Consider the following 14,011-nt stretch of genomic DNA (forward strand, 5'->3'; position numbering starts at 1 on the left):
TTTAAAACAGGAAGAAACATTTCACATAGTGACCTTTCCGTGTTTTTTTTTTTTTTTTAAATAACCAAATGTATATGCTTTGAAGGCCTCTGTCATACAAACCTCCAAAAGCTCCATTCAGATCCACTAATAGTCGATCTTCTTGGCTGTGAAACAGACTTCTGTATTGTGCCATCTCTACCAGCAAAAAATAGCCTCTCTGCCTTAGCACATGTTCATGGTTTTGTGGAGCTCCTGCTGAGAAACAAAATGGGCAGATCCTAACGCAAGCAAAGTACTTAAGCACATGTGTAACTTTTGTAGAGGTGTGATCCTTTTGACCAAAAACTTTTGCTAACTTGCATGACCACCCCTTTTCCCTGTAAATCATTTCCACTTGCCCATAGGAGCCAAACGCTTTATTTTCACACTTAAAAATGTTAATTTTTTATTTCGAAAACGGTTGCCCAAATCAGAGCTGGATAAGTAGCAACACTCATCCCTCAATCGCTATCCCTTTTACTCAGGAAAAATAGTCCCAAACTACTAGACCTAAGTTCAGCTGATGATTCTCTCTCCAAATTTGTGTGTAGATGCATGTTGGATCACTGTCCAGTTAATCCTATCCTCTTGTTTGGCACCTGTTGCTACAAAGTTTTATAAGATTTGCAAGTTCTTCTGCAGTAGCACAGAACTTTATCTGTGCCACTTTATCTGTGATTCATCACCATCTTTACATCTCAGGGCATGTATTCTCTTATCCAAATCCATGGAATAAAAGGTGGTGTGCAGTTCACATGCAGTTGTTGCTATCATCTAAAATGGTTGCTTTGCACAAGACTTGACATCTGTCAGAGATGTCAGAAGAGACAGCCTGTTTGCATAAGGTTTACATGAGTTTTCTGTGGAAGGCAAGCTCAAGAGAGAAAGCATTACCCCAAGGTTAAAACAAAAAAAAAATCCAGTCCAAGGCAGCAGTGGCTCTCTTAGCTCACAAAGTGGGTAACCAGCCAAATGGTTGAAATTTCCAGTCCTGGATATTAATGATTTTCAAAGGAAACAAAGGGTTTTTTCATACCTTTAATATCTTTCTCTTCAAGGATAAGAGAAGGAGTCTGTTCACACTCAGGATTGACTTCATATCAGAAGACACATTCCAGAAGAGCTACCTGTCCAGAGAGGAGCTTCTGGCTGTGAGGATTGCAGTCTAAAATTTCTGTTAGCAGAAAACAGAATGGAAACAGACTGTGATAGAAGAACAGTCCAACCTCAGAAAGGAGGAAACTCTCACGGAAGTAAAGACATATAGGATCTGGGACAAGCATGCTTGTCTATCTCCTGGCATGACCAACCTGCATTCCTGCATTGCTAAAATTCCTCAGCGTATCAGTCAAAGTCACGTGCAAACTAAACATTTGAGTCAGCCAAAGCCATTAGTGCAGACTATCAGCCTTTTGTCATAGAAATAAGCAAAGTCACTACATGCTAATGAAGAGCTTCATAAGTGCAGCCTAAAATCTGAGCCCCAAAAGTGCACTGAGGAAAAGATGTTTGATTCCTGAAACAGATCCAGCTTTCAGATCAGTCAAAGTAGAGAAGAATCGTAGCCTTAGTTTTGAATATTAGTCATGCTTTTATTTGAATAATATAAACAAATAACATAATGATCCTGTGTTCATGGCTTCCTCAATACACTGCTTTTAAATTAAAGGACCAATTCCATATTCATACACAGCAATAGACTGTTCTAGTACTTACGCCATAATTCTTTGTCTTGCAATATGAAGTATTTGAGTCTGCACTTAATGCACAGGTATAACATCAATGAATGCTGGGGAAGCAAAGTCTCTGGTTTTTTATTTTTACATTAAAGAATCATGTGCAAAAATAATGACTTGGCCTTTTGGTCTCCCACAATATTTTAAACAAGTCTATTCTGTTGATTTAACACAGCTTCAATTTCTGGCGCACTACTCAGCATATATCTATAATCAGGAATAGCTTACAAAGGTAGTGTTTAACAGTGTCAAACGAGGCGCACTGTGGCAGTCGTAGAGCCACCCTTACAACTAAGAATCTGCTAGCGAGAGTAGAAACTGTATTACACAAAGGCTTCTCATCAAGTCAATCCACTTAGCAGGGAAGATCAAGATGGATTGGTGTTATGAGGGATATAGTCTTATAACACTCAGAATGATGGGCTGGTGCTACCCCATGTGTTGCTAACTGCCTTATCTGTCGGGGATCAGCTTTTCCTTAACCTTTTCTCTATTACAAACCTGGTGCTGAAGGAATTTAGTGCTGGTCTAAACACACGTAAATGATGATGTTTTGTTTGACTTAACCTGAATGAACTATATTGTTCTGGCTTGAGAGGCTGTTTTTCTATTTATTGGCATTAGGGTTTCATGCCATCATAAAACTCTACTCAAAATGCAAATTTTCAATTAAATTTCTTACATTCGTGGCAATAGAAGCTGGTAAAATTTTCAATTTTTTTTCTACTGCACCAATATAAAAACTTTATAGCACTGAAATTAGGAGCTAAAGACCTTTTCCAAAAAGTGTTCACAATTATTTTATCCATATTTTTAATATTCATAAAAGTGGCAAGAACAAAGTGAGGCAAATTTGCATTTCATATCTCACTAAAGCTACTCCACATATACATGATAACACATCCTGAGAACAATGAGATATCCTGTCATATGTATGCATTTTCTAAAACTGCACAAAAGGAGGATTTCAGGGATGCATAAATTAACTTCCTACCTTTAAATTATTAACCCAGGCTGTTCCCTGAATATGAACCAATATCAAAGGACAGCTCTCCCTCACTCTTTTGCTCCCCCTCAAAACCAGCACACAGTATTGTCAGTCTTTCCTCAATGAAGTTGATGAATTTAGAAGTAGAGTTACATGGATACTGAAAACAGTTTTCAACGGAGTTTTTTACAGTTCTTCATTTATGCCATTTTTGGAATGGGAAGGTGTATCTTGCGGATATCATTAAGAAATCAGATCGGACATCCTAACATAGTTCTTTTGGGAAAGAAATTAAGGACCTGTTGTACTTTGATATGTGTGGAGAAACAAAGTTTAAATCACGCTGCAATGAGTTCTTGAACCAAAAGAGAGGACTGACGTCCTTATCCAGGATCTTGTCTCTGATCAGGATATCCCAGAAGCACTTTCTTTCAGGCTCTGCAAAAAACAGATGGACCTGTACATACATTTCCCTGAACTGGCATTGTTAGAACTTGCAATTGCAGAACTGAAGCCATGTGACTCAAGTAGCCAATTGTGACTGATGGTGATGCTTGTTACAGCTACTGAAATGTGTTTTCCAAATGTCAGAAATGGGCAAAATTATCTGCTAAAGCATTTTTGCTGACACTGTTTTTTGCCAAACTAGCAATCCGATTGCAGACCTTTGCAGGAGACAAAAAAGGTGAAATTTGTTGATAAATGATTATGAATTATTAACTCCCTTCTACTAACAGGTGATATTAAAAATACAATGTTAATGAATTCCTTTAGGGCTCCATTTATAAATTAGTACCATATATGCACAACTTTATACAGGAAAACAAATCAGATTGATTAAAGTAGATAGGAATTAAAGAAGAAATGTTCATAATAGCAGACCAGCTGGATAGTCAGTGCAGATTAATGCATTCTACTGAAGCCAGCAAGTGAAGTTAGAACTTTACAACTACTTTCCCTCTTACTTTTTAAGCCTTGTTTGCAGATTGCCCTGAAGCAATCTGCAATTGCTTTTTCAGTTGAAAATTTAGTGCCATGAACATGTTAGCAGTACTATTTCCACACAACCTTGTAAAAAATCTAGCAAACCAATAACTAGCACAAAGTACAAATGCATATGTTTTCTATAATTACATAAAAATCACTGTTTAATAGCCCTAACTTCCTTCTTTAACAACTTGAAACCATCACACTTAATGTGATCTAGTAAGAGATTGTATAACAATGCAAAAATCACTGTTTTCCTTACCTAATTCAGACAAATAGCAAGGAACACATTCCAGACATTATTCAGGGTTTCTTATTTATCATCACAGAAAACGATTACCTTTTATTGACCTGAACTGACGTGCATTTAAGTCAAGGGAATTTTGCTAGTGATATGGGACCAGGTCTTAAATTCCTTACATTAAATTCCCACTCCACTCACAAGCTCTTTAGTCTAAATTTGAACTGATTTCTAAGCAAGCATTTTTCCAGAGTTCAACACTGCTTAGTTAACTCACTATTTCATTTGTTTCTGCACGTTATGTTGGCTTCTACTCAGGACTAGAAGTACTGAAATACCAGAAGAAAAATGGTTTCTTCTGTGTTTTTCTGTCTGGGTGTATAGAGTTATTACCCAACAATCTTATGACGTCACCCTCTCTCATTCCTGCCTTATACATCCAAGGATCTGGATAGTTCATACAAGGACCCAAATTTTTGGATGATTATCTGAAACAAAATGGATCCTCTGAAATTCACCATTCAATTATAATTACTGACAAGACTGAATTAACTTGGAGGAACATAATTAAATGCAAAACCAAAACAAAGTACAATATTTCCTTTTGTGCCATAGCTGTAAGGTATCAACATGAGAAATGGGCAGTTTGGGTGTGCTGATTACCCAAAGATATTTTCATGGTAGCTTGAAACTCCACACATACCAAAATGCAAAACCACATCTGTTTTCTCAGTTTAAATTGCTATATGTTGCTCACTCAACCTCTGTACTTTGGCATGTGCCAAAACCATGGCTGAATAAAGAGAATGCCTGCCAAATATATCCACTTTCAAAAACTATGCAACTGGAGGACTTTGGGGATGCATAACTCAGCCGCCTCTCTCAAAGTTACATTAACACTATCCCTCTTTCTCACTGGAGCAATATAAACAAATGCTGTTAGAAAAAAAGAGAGGCAAATCCCTACATACGTCATGATGTTTTCTCACAGAACTTGGGTAAATTAGTTGCAGTCATAAAAAATGGGGTCCTTTTAAATTGCTTTGCATGTCTGTATTACAATGGAATGTGATACAGCGAGCGTGGCTCAGCCAGAACAGGTCTGAGCCCACCCTGAGCTGGGCTGAGGTTAAGAAATTGAACCAGGACTAAAAGATCTCACTTCAATTCTCTGTGTCATCTTGGGCCACTCAGTATCAATACCCTTCAGATCCTGAGCTACAAAAAGCTCATTATACCTCTTTTCTCCCATCCTTTGGCTGTCTGATGTGTGTAGACTGTCTTTTACTGCATGCTTTGGACAGAACCCAGTATAACATGATCCTGAGCTCACCTGATACTATCATTTTACTATCAATAAATGGAGCTCTCTATATAATTGGCCATTAGGCTTTGACAGAAGAGTCCTCATACGCAGCCAATAATAAGATTGTTCAAAATGTTTGCATAGACCCTGAAGCCACAACAAATCACCCATGTACAAGGAATTCACAGACTTTAGCCCCCTAAATAAACAAAACAGGTGATGTAGAAAGGATACAAGTTGAATATTTTCACTGCCTCTTTTCACATGTCAAAACATCAGCATTTTTACCTAGAATGGTTGCTTCCCCCTTCTCAGCCCACAGATCCCCTCTGCTTTCCCTGGGATGTTTTCAGGAAAGGCTGTGTTCTCCCACCATACTGCTGGTCAAGTTCTCAAGCACCCTCTCATTTAATTATTGCTATTATGTGATAATAAATTATACTAAAGTATCATTCAGAAGTAGTTAAACATGTCCTTAATTTTAAATCCAAGAATAATACAACTGATTTGCATAAGGATTCTCGTGCAATACAGTAAGGAATAGACAGCTGGATAACTGGGTTATCACATCCAGTCTCATACAATTATCAGCATACAGTTAACGATGTCACAGACCAGTCCATAATCCTACTCTGCCACCAGGCATACCACACTGCCTGGTGGTCCATGACACTTTGGATCTAGTAGAAAAGACACAATGTATCAAAGCAAGCATTCAGGAGAAATTAGGAGGATCAGCAAAATAGTAGGCCCCTGCTGCACATCAAGGAATTTGTTGGATGAAAATGCCCAGATCATCTTGGGAAATGGAAAGCTTCCTGACAATCTTTCCTGTGGTAAAAATCTTTCCTAACCCCAAATTGGACAATTATTTACCCCTCAGCAGCTGAGTATTTATTAAGATTGCTGTTATGCAAGCAAGACCTTTCAGGACTTCCCCCAAGCAGACATCCTGCATCATCTTCATTTAAATTTGGAAATGAATCAGTTCCAGACTTGACTATGCTTCAGTGTGTACAGGAGAGACGAGACAGAGAGTTAATTAGATAGATGGATACTTCAGGTCTCTTTCAAGCTCTTTGGGAAAAAAATGAAGCACTTTCCCCTTAGCTTTACATATGATACAGTAAACACGGAAAACAGATGGCAGTAGGAATAGAAGATTAGCACTGTATGGACATGTCACTGTGTGGACCCAGTACCTAGTGACATTTAATTTTTTTTCACATGCAAAAGCAGTAATTCCCCTTTTATTATCACCTGAATGGAAAAGATCTGGAATTTCAGAAGCATTTATTGGCCTTAGCAAAGAGAATAAGTCATTAGGAAAAATCTGAATGAGGAAAAGAAAGAGACCTGTCTAGCACTGAAACCACCCATGAGCTTTCCAGAAAAAAGCTACTTTCCTCTCCATCAGCAATGTGCTGAGTAATTCCCCTGAGTTGCTAAGCCCTCCCATCCTCCTGATACCAAAGGGAGCCAAGCAGCATTCATAACCTCTCAGGAGATGCTCAGCACCTTGTAGGATGGAGTCTATAGGATGTGATCTAGAAGAGCAGGTTCACATAAACAGACCTATGTCTATTGCCCCGGGGAAACTGTTTCTCCAGTAGTTAAATAAAACCAAACCTGAAGCTCAGAGAGGATCAGTGATCAAATACAGTCCTTTCTGGAGAAGGACAAGGAAATTACAGTAAGGAACTGTGTTCATGCAACACTATGATTGCAGTGAATGGCCTAAATGGTCAGAGCTGTATATGTGAAAAGTCCAAGAATAATGATAACATGGCCATGATGCACACAAACGGTATTTCTCACTGCTACTTTCCCTGATTTAAAAAAAAAAAAAAAAAAAAAATCTAGCCTAATAGTAATAATGATCATGTTGAGGCAGTTCTGCCAGAACACGTAGGAGAGGCAGAGTCCCAGCAGAGTCAGCATCCCTGTGGGAACCACTGACTTGGCTATTGCTAATACCATTTCCATTCAAGACCTTGCAGGAGGTAGCAGGGAGCCGGCTATTTTTTAACGTTCATTTTGAATTAGGCTGATCTAAGTTCGCACCTAGCCTCCTGTTCTCAAATTCAGCACATGCTCATATAGGAGCAGTCTTTACTAGCTGCAGAGTCATTAAGTATCAAAAAGGATGTTTCTGGGTTCACAGGCAAACACACGAAAACCCAGTATATGCAGTGTGCGTGTGTGCGCATGCAAGCACTTGTTGGTACATACGCTGTGTTGCTTTCCATAGGAGTGCTACCGCGGGCACGTAAAGCCGCCTGCCTGCAGCCTGTGCTCGCAGCCACCTGCACACCCAGGGGGGACCACGGGACCTGGCAGGAGCCACGGCCCAACCCTTAATGCTTTGCTACCATTTCTGACAAGGCAGCCTCCTTCTCTGAAAAGGACGAGCTGGAGCCATCTTTCAGGAGTTTTCTTTCCCTGACAGAAATCAGCAGGGTTAGAATAAACTGCATAAGTTATCAGCTCCTCAGGAAAGAACATGAAAAAAGCCCTTCTATCACTTAATGAAAAATAGCTTCTTTTTTGGACAGAACTTCATAGGCTTGCAATCAAGCCGTGGCTCCCCCCTCCCTTCCTTCCTTGACGTGCCATAGAGGCAAATCAAGTCGGCATCTATTAATAATATTTTCCCCTGCTCCTTTCATTTCTCTGCATGTCCTACCACTGTCAGGCCCCGTGATGGAGCAGCGCCTTTATCTCGTCCGAGTCTGGTCTGTCAGGGTGATAAACAATTCTAACAAGAATCAGAATAAAGATCTTCCCAGTAGACTCGGCAGAGAGATAGAGGCTTTTCTCATTTTCTCGACGGAAAAAAAAAAATTTAATCTAGCAGCTCCGGCTTTTTTCAAGCGTCACATTCAAAGAGATGCAAATTTGTCAGAGCTGAGACCCCGGCTGACTCTCAGCACTGCGTGAATGTCAAAGGGGGGACTCGAAGCCTTTGACATCCCTGCCTTTTTTGGGGGCTATCTGCTGAAATAAAAAAAAGGAGAGAGAAAAAAAAGCAAATGCTTTGTAGTGTGTGTTTCAACAATTTTCATAAGTTTTCTTCTGAAATAAAATAGTGCCGTTGGGAAGGTAAAGTGAGAGAGAGAGAGACAGACAGAGACAGAGTGAGTGAGAGAGAAAGAAAGGGGCAGAAGGGTACATACACTTGTCCATTTGGATTTAAACATACCATGTTAATAGTAACATTTTTATTATTGGGAAAGAGTTAATTTAAGATTGTTGGTATCCTTTTTTAACTTAAAAAAAAAAATCAATTTGTATTATCCTGAGATGGACGCTATGATGATAGTATTGCATATGCATGTGTCTGTCCTCATTTGTTTATTGCATGATTGTGTGCATGAGCAAATACATATGCAGTCAGATGTATAGCTTTTTAAGTGCATATGCAGTGTGTGTCTCTGCATCTACCACAAATCTATGTATTATTATGTGTTCTTTTGCTATATGCTGACCATGTACTCTCCACTGAAGGAATCAGAAATTAAACTAGTACTCTGAAGATCATGCCATCTGAAGGACAAATACAGAAAATATATAATATCGTTAAGAGCTCAAGCATGAAGATGATCTGGGGGGATTTTTGTTGTTGTTGTTTAATTGGACTAGATTTTTTTATTTTTTTATTTATTTACTAACGGGGGGGTATTATTTATTTTTGACCTCTACCATAGCGATTATAGAAAAAATGAGTCTATAGAAGAGTCTGGAATATAAAAAGACAGCTGTGATACTCAGGTAGGGTGGAAGCTAAATGCTTGTGTCCCTTTAGATTAGAATCTCATAGGAGGAAGGAGTGTTTCCTAAACCTTGAGGTCATGGAGTCATGTGAATGTTCATCTATCTCTGGTTTCATTAAAACAAATAAATATGCCTATTGTTGAAGCTATAAAATGTGAATACAGTAAATCCTGAAGGTTTAGAATTTAGCAAATCCTCTCAAAGTGAAGGGTAGTAAAGAGTTGTTTCCAAGCCATGCTTTTCCACGGTACATATATGTGCACTGTTATTTGTAGGGGCATCCATATCGTTCTATACTCTTAAAGCCAATATAATTTTGAAGTGGATTTTTAAGGAGGAAAACTATGATCAATGTTCTAGAAAATGTGGATCCAGTGTGTAGATTTTTTAAAAAAAAAAAATCAAACAGATCTTACCATAGAAATGAGAATTAACCAAAAAAAACCCTATCCTGCAATCAATTTTTTTTCCAAAGCTCCCATTCACTAAACAAATGCAGGCAAAGGTTTCTGCCACAGTTTGACACTTTATGCCCAGGACTCCAGGCCAGGACCAAGACAAAGGTGGGCTTTCTTAGTTGTATCTGTGTATATTACCTCTAGCCTTTGGCTATCAGAATGCTTCTTCAAATGCTTAATTTGAGTTATCAGCACTCACAGCAATTCCCAGGAGGCTTCTGAGGCAACTGCCTTCTTCTGTAAAGTATTCTGGGATCTACTGTGGATAAGTAGCCTATAAGGGCTGAACACTATTGTGTCAATCCAGATCAAAAGAGGCTACTTTAATCCACTCACTGTTTAATAGTACTTGTGATGTGTGGACAAAATATTGGCAATGGGTTATGGGAATGGCTCGCTTTTCATTGCCCTTGTCTTCAGGCTAATTCTGAATTCAGTTAACACCTCCTCAGTCATACCTATTTGGGCACATTGCACTCTCCTCCACAAGACTGTTGCTGAAAACTCTGATCATTAATTACTAGACTCTTACTTACAATCAATGCAAGTGCTAATACTCTCCAGTCTCCACTCAGCCTGAATTGGTTAAATAATAAACTGGCTTTTACCGCTGTAATGATCCATTTGTAAGGGAGTTGTCCTAGAAACTCCAATACATCGCATAAGACTCTATTCAAATGAGGTATTGAAGTGCTTTTCTCAAAGGTTCCCAGATCATTCACTTTCTTCTTTCTCTGAAAAAGGCATCCAAGTCATTATCCTAGCTGGGAAGGGGACTTGCTCAGAGTTAGGGGCCTAATTCAGGACAAAATACCTGGGCTGTGCTGAATCTTGTAGGCAGGGTTTAGTCACCATCCTGCAATAGCTGGCTCTGTGCTGGGGCAAGACATTTGTTGCAGACCCAAACATTATTGTCCTGTGGAGGTGCTTTGCTGGATGGGACCAACGTGCTTTTCCTCCTTTAGTAATGGTGCACATGGCAGGGCCCACTTCTATCCATGGGCTACAATCCCGGACATGACTGCAGTCCTGAACAAAAAGAAAAAGCTGACATTTAGATCAGGTCCCTGAGATTGGAAATGACGTGAAGGCACATGGAGGTGCAGCGTGTACAGGAGCAGAGCGCACACGAGCAGGAGCTGACTGCTGTGAGTAACCGGACTTGAGGGAGTACCAAAAGTAATGGACGCTGAAAGGCAAGATAAAATTTGGGTGAATAAAAGAAGCTTATATGAAAGCATTAAGCAATTTAGTTCCTGGAAAGGAGTTATATCTTCTTCTGAAGAGAGAATAACTTCTATGTCTGCAACTGAAATGCCGCGGTGTCAATTGAAGCAAACAGACCTGAATAAGAGCTTGATATCATGACAAATACAGTAAGATCCTGAGGTTAAGATGCTCAGGATCAGTTTCTGCTAGCTAGACAAAGAGAGCTACATTTAATTCCTTTAAAAAGTGCCCCGAGCACCTCACCATTCCTTCAATGTCAACAGCAGCATCTGGTGGGTTCCTAATCTTTTTCTTTCTTTTTCTTTCTTTTTTCTTTTTTTTTAAGAAAGTTAGACTGCTTCTTCAGATGCTTAAACACATTTAATAACTGGATTTTTTAGTACTGGCAGTCTCCAATGCTATTCTTCCTCTGCTAAGTATATCATCAGTCTGCTATCCTGAGTTATTTCTAGAGACACATGTTGGACGAAATCGGAACCCAAGTGACTGAGTTAAAAACTGCAGTATGCATCACTAAGTCCTAACTACAGATCACATTGCATTCAAATGTAATGTGATCTGCCAGAAAAATATAACAACCCAGCAAGGAAATAAAAATAAAAAGGAAAAACTAGCTATATTTGATTTTTCATAACTTATGCTGCTCACAGAGCTTGCAAACAATTTCTGTGTAGAGAAAAAAAGAAATCTTCACACACAATGTCTCCTACTGACTGGATATGAACTCCATTATCTGCATGTTCACCATATACTGAAGAAAAAAAGAGAGAGTAAAGTGAAGCATTGAGGGATTCCTCTCCTGGCTCAAGAAACAGGTTTATTCTGCTTTACAAATTCAAAAAGAAAAAAAAAGAGAGAGAGAGAGAGAGAGACTCCTGTAGCAGCAAATGTAGATACAAGAGACAGGTGTTAAATTTTGTTGTAAAATCTTTTGTTGTAAAATCTAGTATGTTTCAAGCATGAGGCTTCTTTAATAACGCAAGGAAAGCAGCAGTGTACTGGGGATTTCTTCAATGAACATTAAAAAATGTTTATATTCAACATCTGTAAGAAGTTTTTTTCTTGAGAAACAGTTATAAATTAGGGGTTTGCCATAAATACTTAGTGAATAAATACACAGTCTGCACTGTAAACTTCTACAAACCTTGAAACAGTTTCCTCTGCGTACACCCTTTCCTATGTCATTAAGTGAAACAACTCCATGCCTAAACCAGTGCCAAAGCCTAGCCTCACCCTCCCTGCTGTAAGTCCACAATTCAGTGGTGTCATTGTTGACTTAAGGCAGGATAAGTCAGCCTGAACCACAGCAGCTCATTAGATAATTCATACTTTAGTAGGTTTTGTTCAGTGGGCAATCAGTTTATTATTTTTATGGGTTCACTATAATCATTATTCTGCCTGCTGTCCTCTTAAGTAAGGTTTCAGCTACCTAGCTAGGCCTGCTCCCGCAAACCTGCAGCACTTCTGCATGCAAATAGCATAAGGAGGGTTGGTAGGATTTAGCCCCTGGTTTATAAACTGTGTAAATTATTTTGGAAGTCATGTCAGGTATAGTTTATTCCAAGGTTTGCTTGCAAATTTTAATGAGAAAACACAGAAGGGATATGCAGTTTAGATTGAAATATTCTTTCACCTTGTACTCTGCCCAGGTTGACTTACTGTGGGCTGATATAACTGGCAGAAGTTACAGCATGCATGATAGAGGAAGGCTGGACACAAACTAGAGAAAACACATAAAGAAACATTTATTTAAAAAAACTAAATCAACCATAAAGATCCTCCCAGTAGACCTGGGAGATGGAAGCCTTTCTCATTTTCTCCATGGCAAAATTTAATCTAGCGGCTTGGCTTTTCAAGCGTCATATTCAAAGAGATGCAAATTTGTCAGAGCTGAGACCCCAGCTGACTTTTAGCACTTTGCGAATGTCAAAGGGGCTTAAAGGTTGCAGTGTCTATACCTCCCTCCATCCTCAGTAATTCGAAACCAGACTGAAAATACAAAGCTGCTACCTCCACCTGTTTGTTCAGACCCCTCTATTTCATGTGTACCTGCTGGCTATAAAAGTGTTTGTTTCAGGTGTTGTTATCTGTTTTAACTAAAAGCACATATAGAAATGAGTGTGCAATTGAAAAATGCTCCACCAGAGAATCCAGCAACAGCAGAAAGCCTTTCCCTTCAGAGAGTTACCCTGTCCCCCACTTCACATATACACATTTATTTTAGTTGTTCTTGCAACATAGCCCATTCCCAATTGACTGATTTCAGAACTGCTATTAACTGAGCAGTAATCTCACCCAGTGACATGGTTCACTTCATACAGTCTCAGGAGGTAATATATCTAATAAAAATAAAAGTAATAAAAATAAAAGCAGCCCTAATGAATACTCCTTACCTTGTAAGGCATACATTATATCACATAGTAGGAGCTGCCTGAAAGCAATGACAGTGGGGTTTTTCACCTGCCTCTTACATGATGTAAATATCAATCTACTAATGGAGTTCCCATTGATGAAGGCTAAGGAAAAAAAAAAAGAAAAAGAAAAACAGCACTGAACAGATTGAGGCAGACTAATCTAGTTTGCCTAAAAATGGCAAAAAAAAAAAAAAAAAGTATATGTAAGCAAAGGCAAGAAGATTTAAGCTTTGTTCCATGGGTAAGATGTTTATTAAATTAAATTACATTAACATATACATGATCAGTGTGAAGGGAAGCCCCCAACAGCCTTTACTGAATGACAGATTCAGTGAGTGAACCGGAGCTCTAAGGCTGGACCTAGAGTAACAGTTTCAGAGAAGTGTTTCTTCTCATTTAACAATTCATCAGTCCTCTTGATGATGAATTTACTGGAAAAGGATGACTGTCTCTTTAAAAAAGTAGTTTGGGCAGTGCTTTTTGGTTTTAAAGTCTGGAGACAGTGGCATTAGATTGATTAGGTGTGTACATGTTGGCTGAGAAAGCTGTAGAAAGGGGAATGGAAGTGTTTGACAAGATGAAAGACTATTCAACATGTTAGACAGCTGGTTGAGTGAAAAGATCTATAACAGCACAGTAAAATATACTCAACAGTAAATGATACCTTCACTGCAAAAGCTACTACAAGTTAGGTCACACAATTTTAGCCTAGGATGACAGGTTCAACCAAACAAAGTTTTAAAACACACAATTAATGTGTGTGTGCCTGGTAACAGACAGATAGCACTTGAGAAATTGAGACAGACAGGGGTTCCCTTATCCAAATTTAATAGTGACTATGCAAAGTTCCCGAGCC

At 38.9% G+C, this 14,011-nt stretch overlaps 1 long non-coding RNA gene across 1 annotated transcript in view; it reads right to left on the minus strand.

The window, feature by feature from the left end:
• Positions 1-1,140: 1,140 nt before the first annotated feature.
• The window catches only part of LOC112989900 (uncharacterized), a 40,444-nt gene continuing 27,573 nt past the window's right edge, over positions 1,141-14,011 (minus strand). The window contains exon 4 of the long non-coding RNA XR_003260944.2: positions 1,141-1,195. This is a non-coding gene — a long non-coding RNA (uncharacterized LOC112989900). The remainder of the gene's footprint in view (positions 1,196-14,011) is intronic.

Source organism: Dromaius novaehollandiae, chromosome 5, assembly GCF_036370855.1.
Source record: "Dromaius novaehollandiae isolate bDroNov1 chromosome 5, bDroNov1.hap1, whole genome shotgun sequence".
Classification (NCBI taxonomy): Eukaryota; Metazoa; Chordata; class Aves; order Casuariiformes; family Dromaiidae; genus Dromaius; species Dromaius novaehollandiae.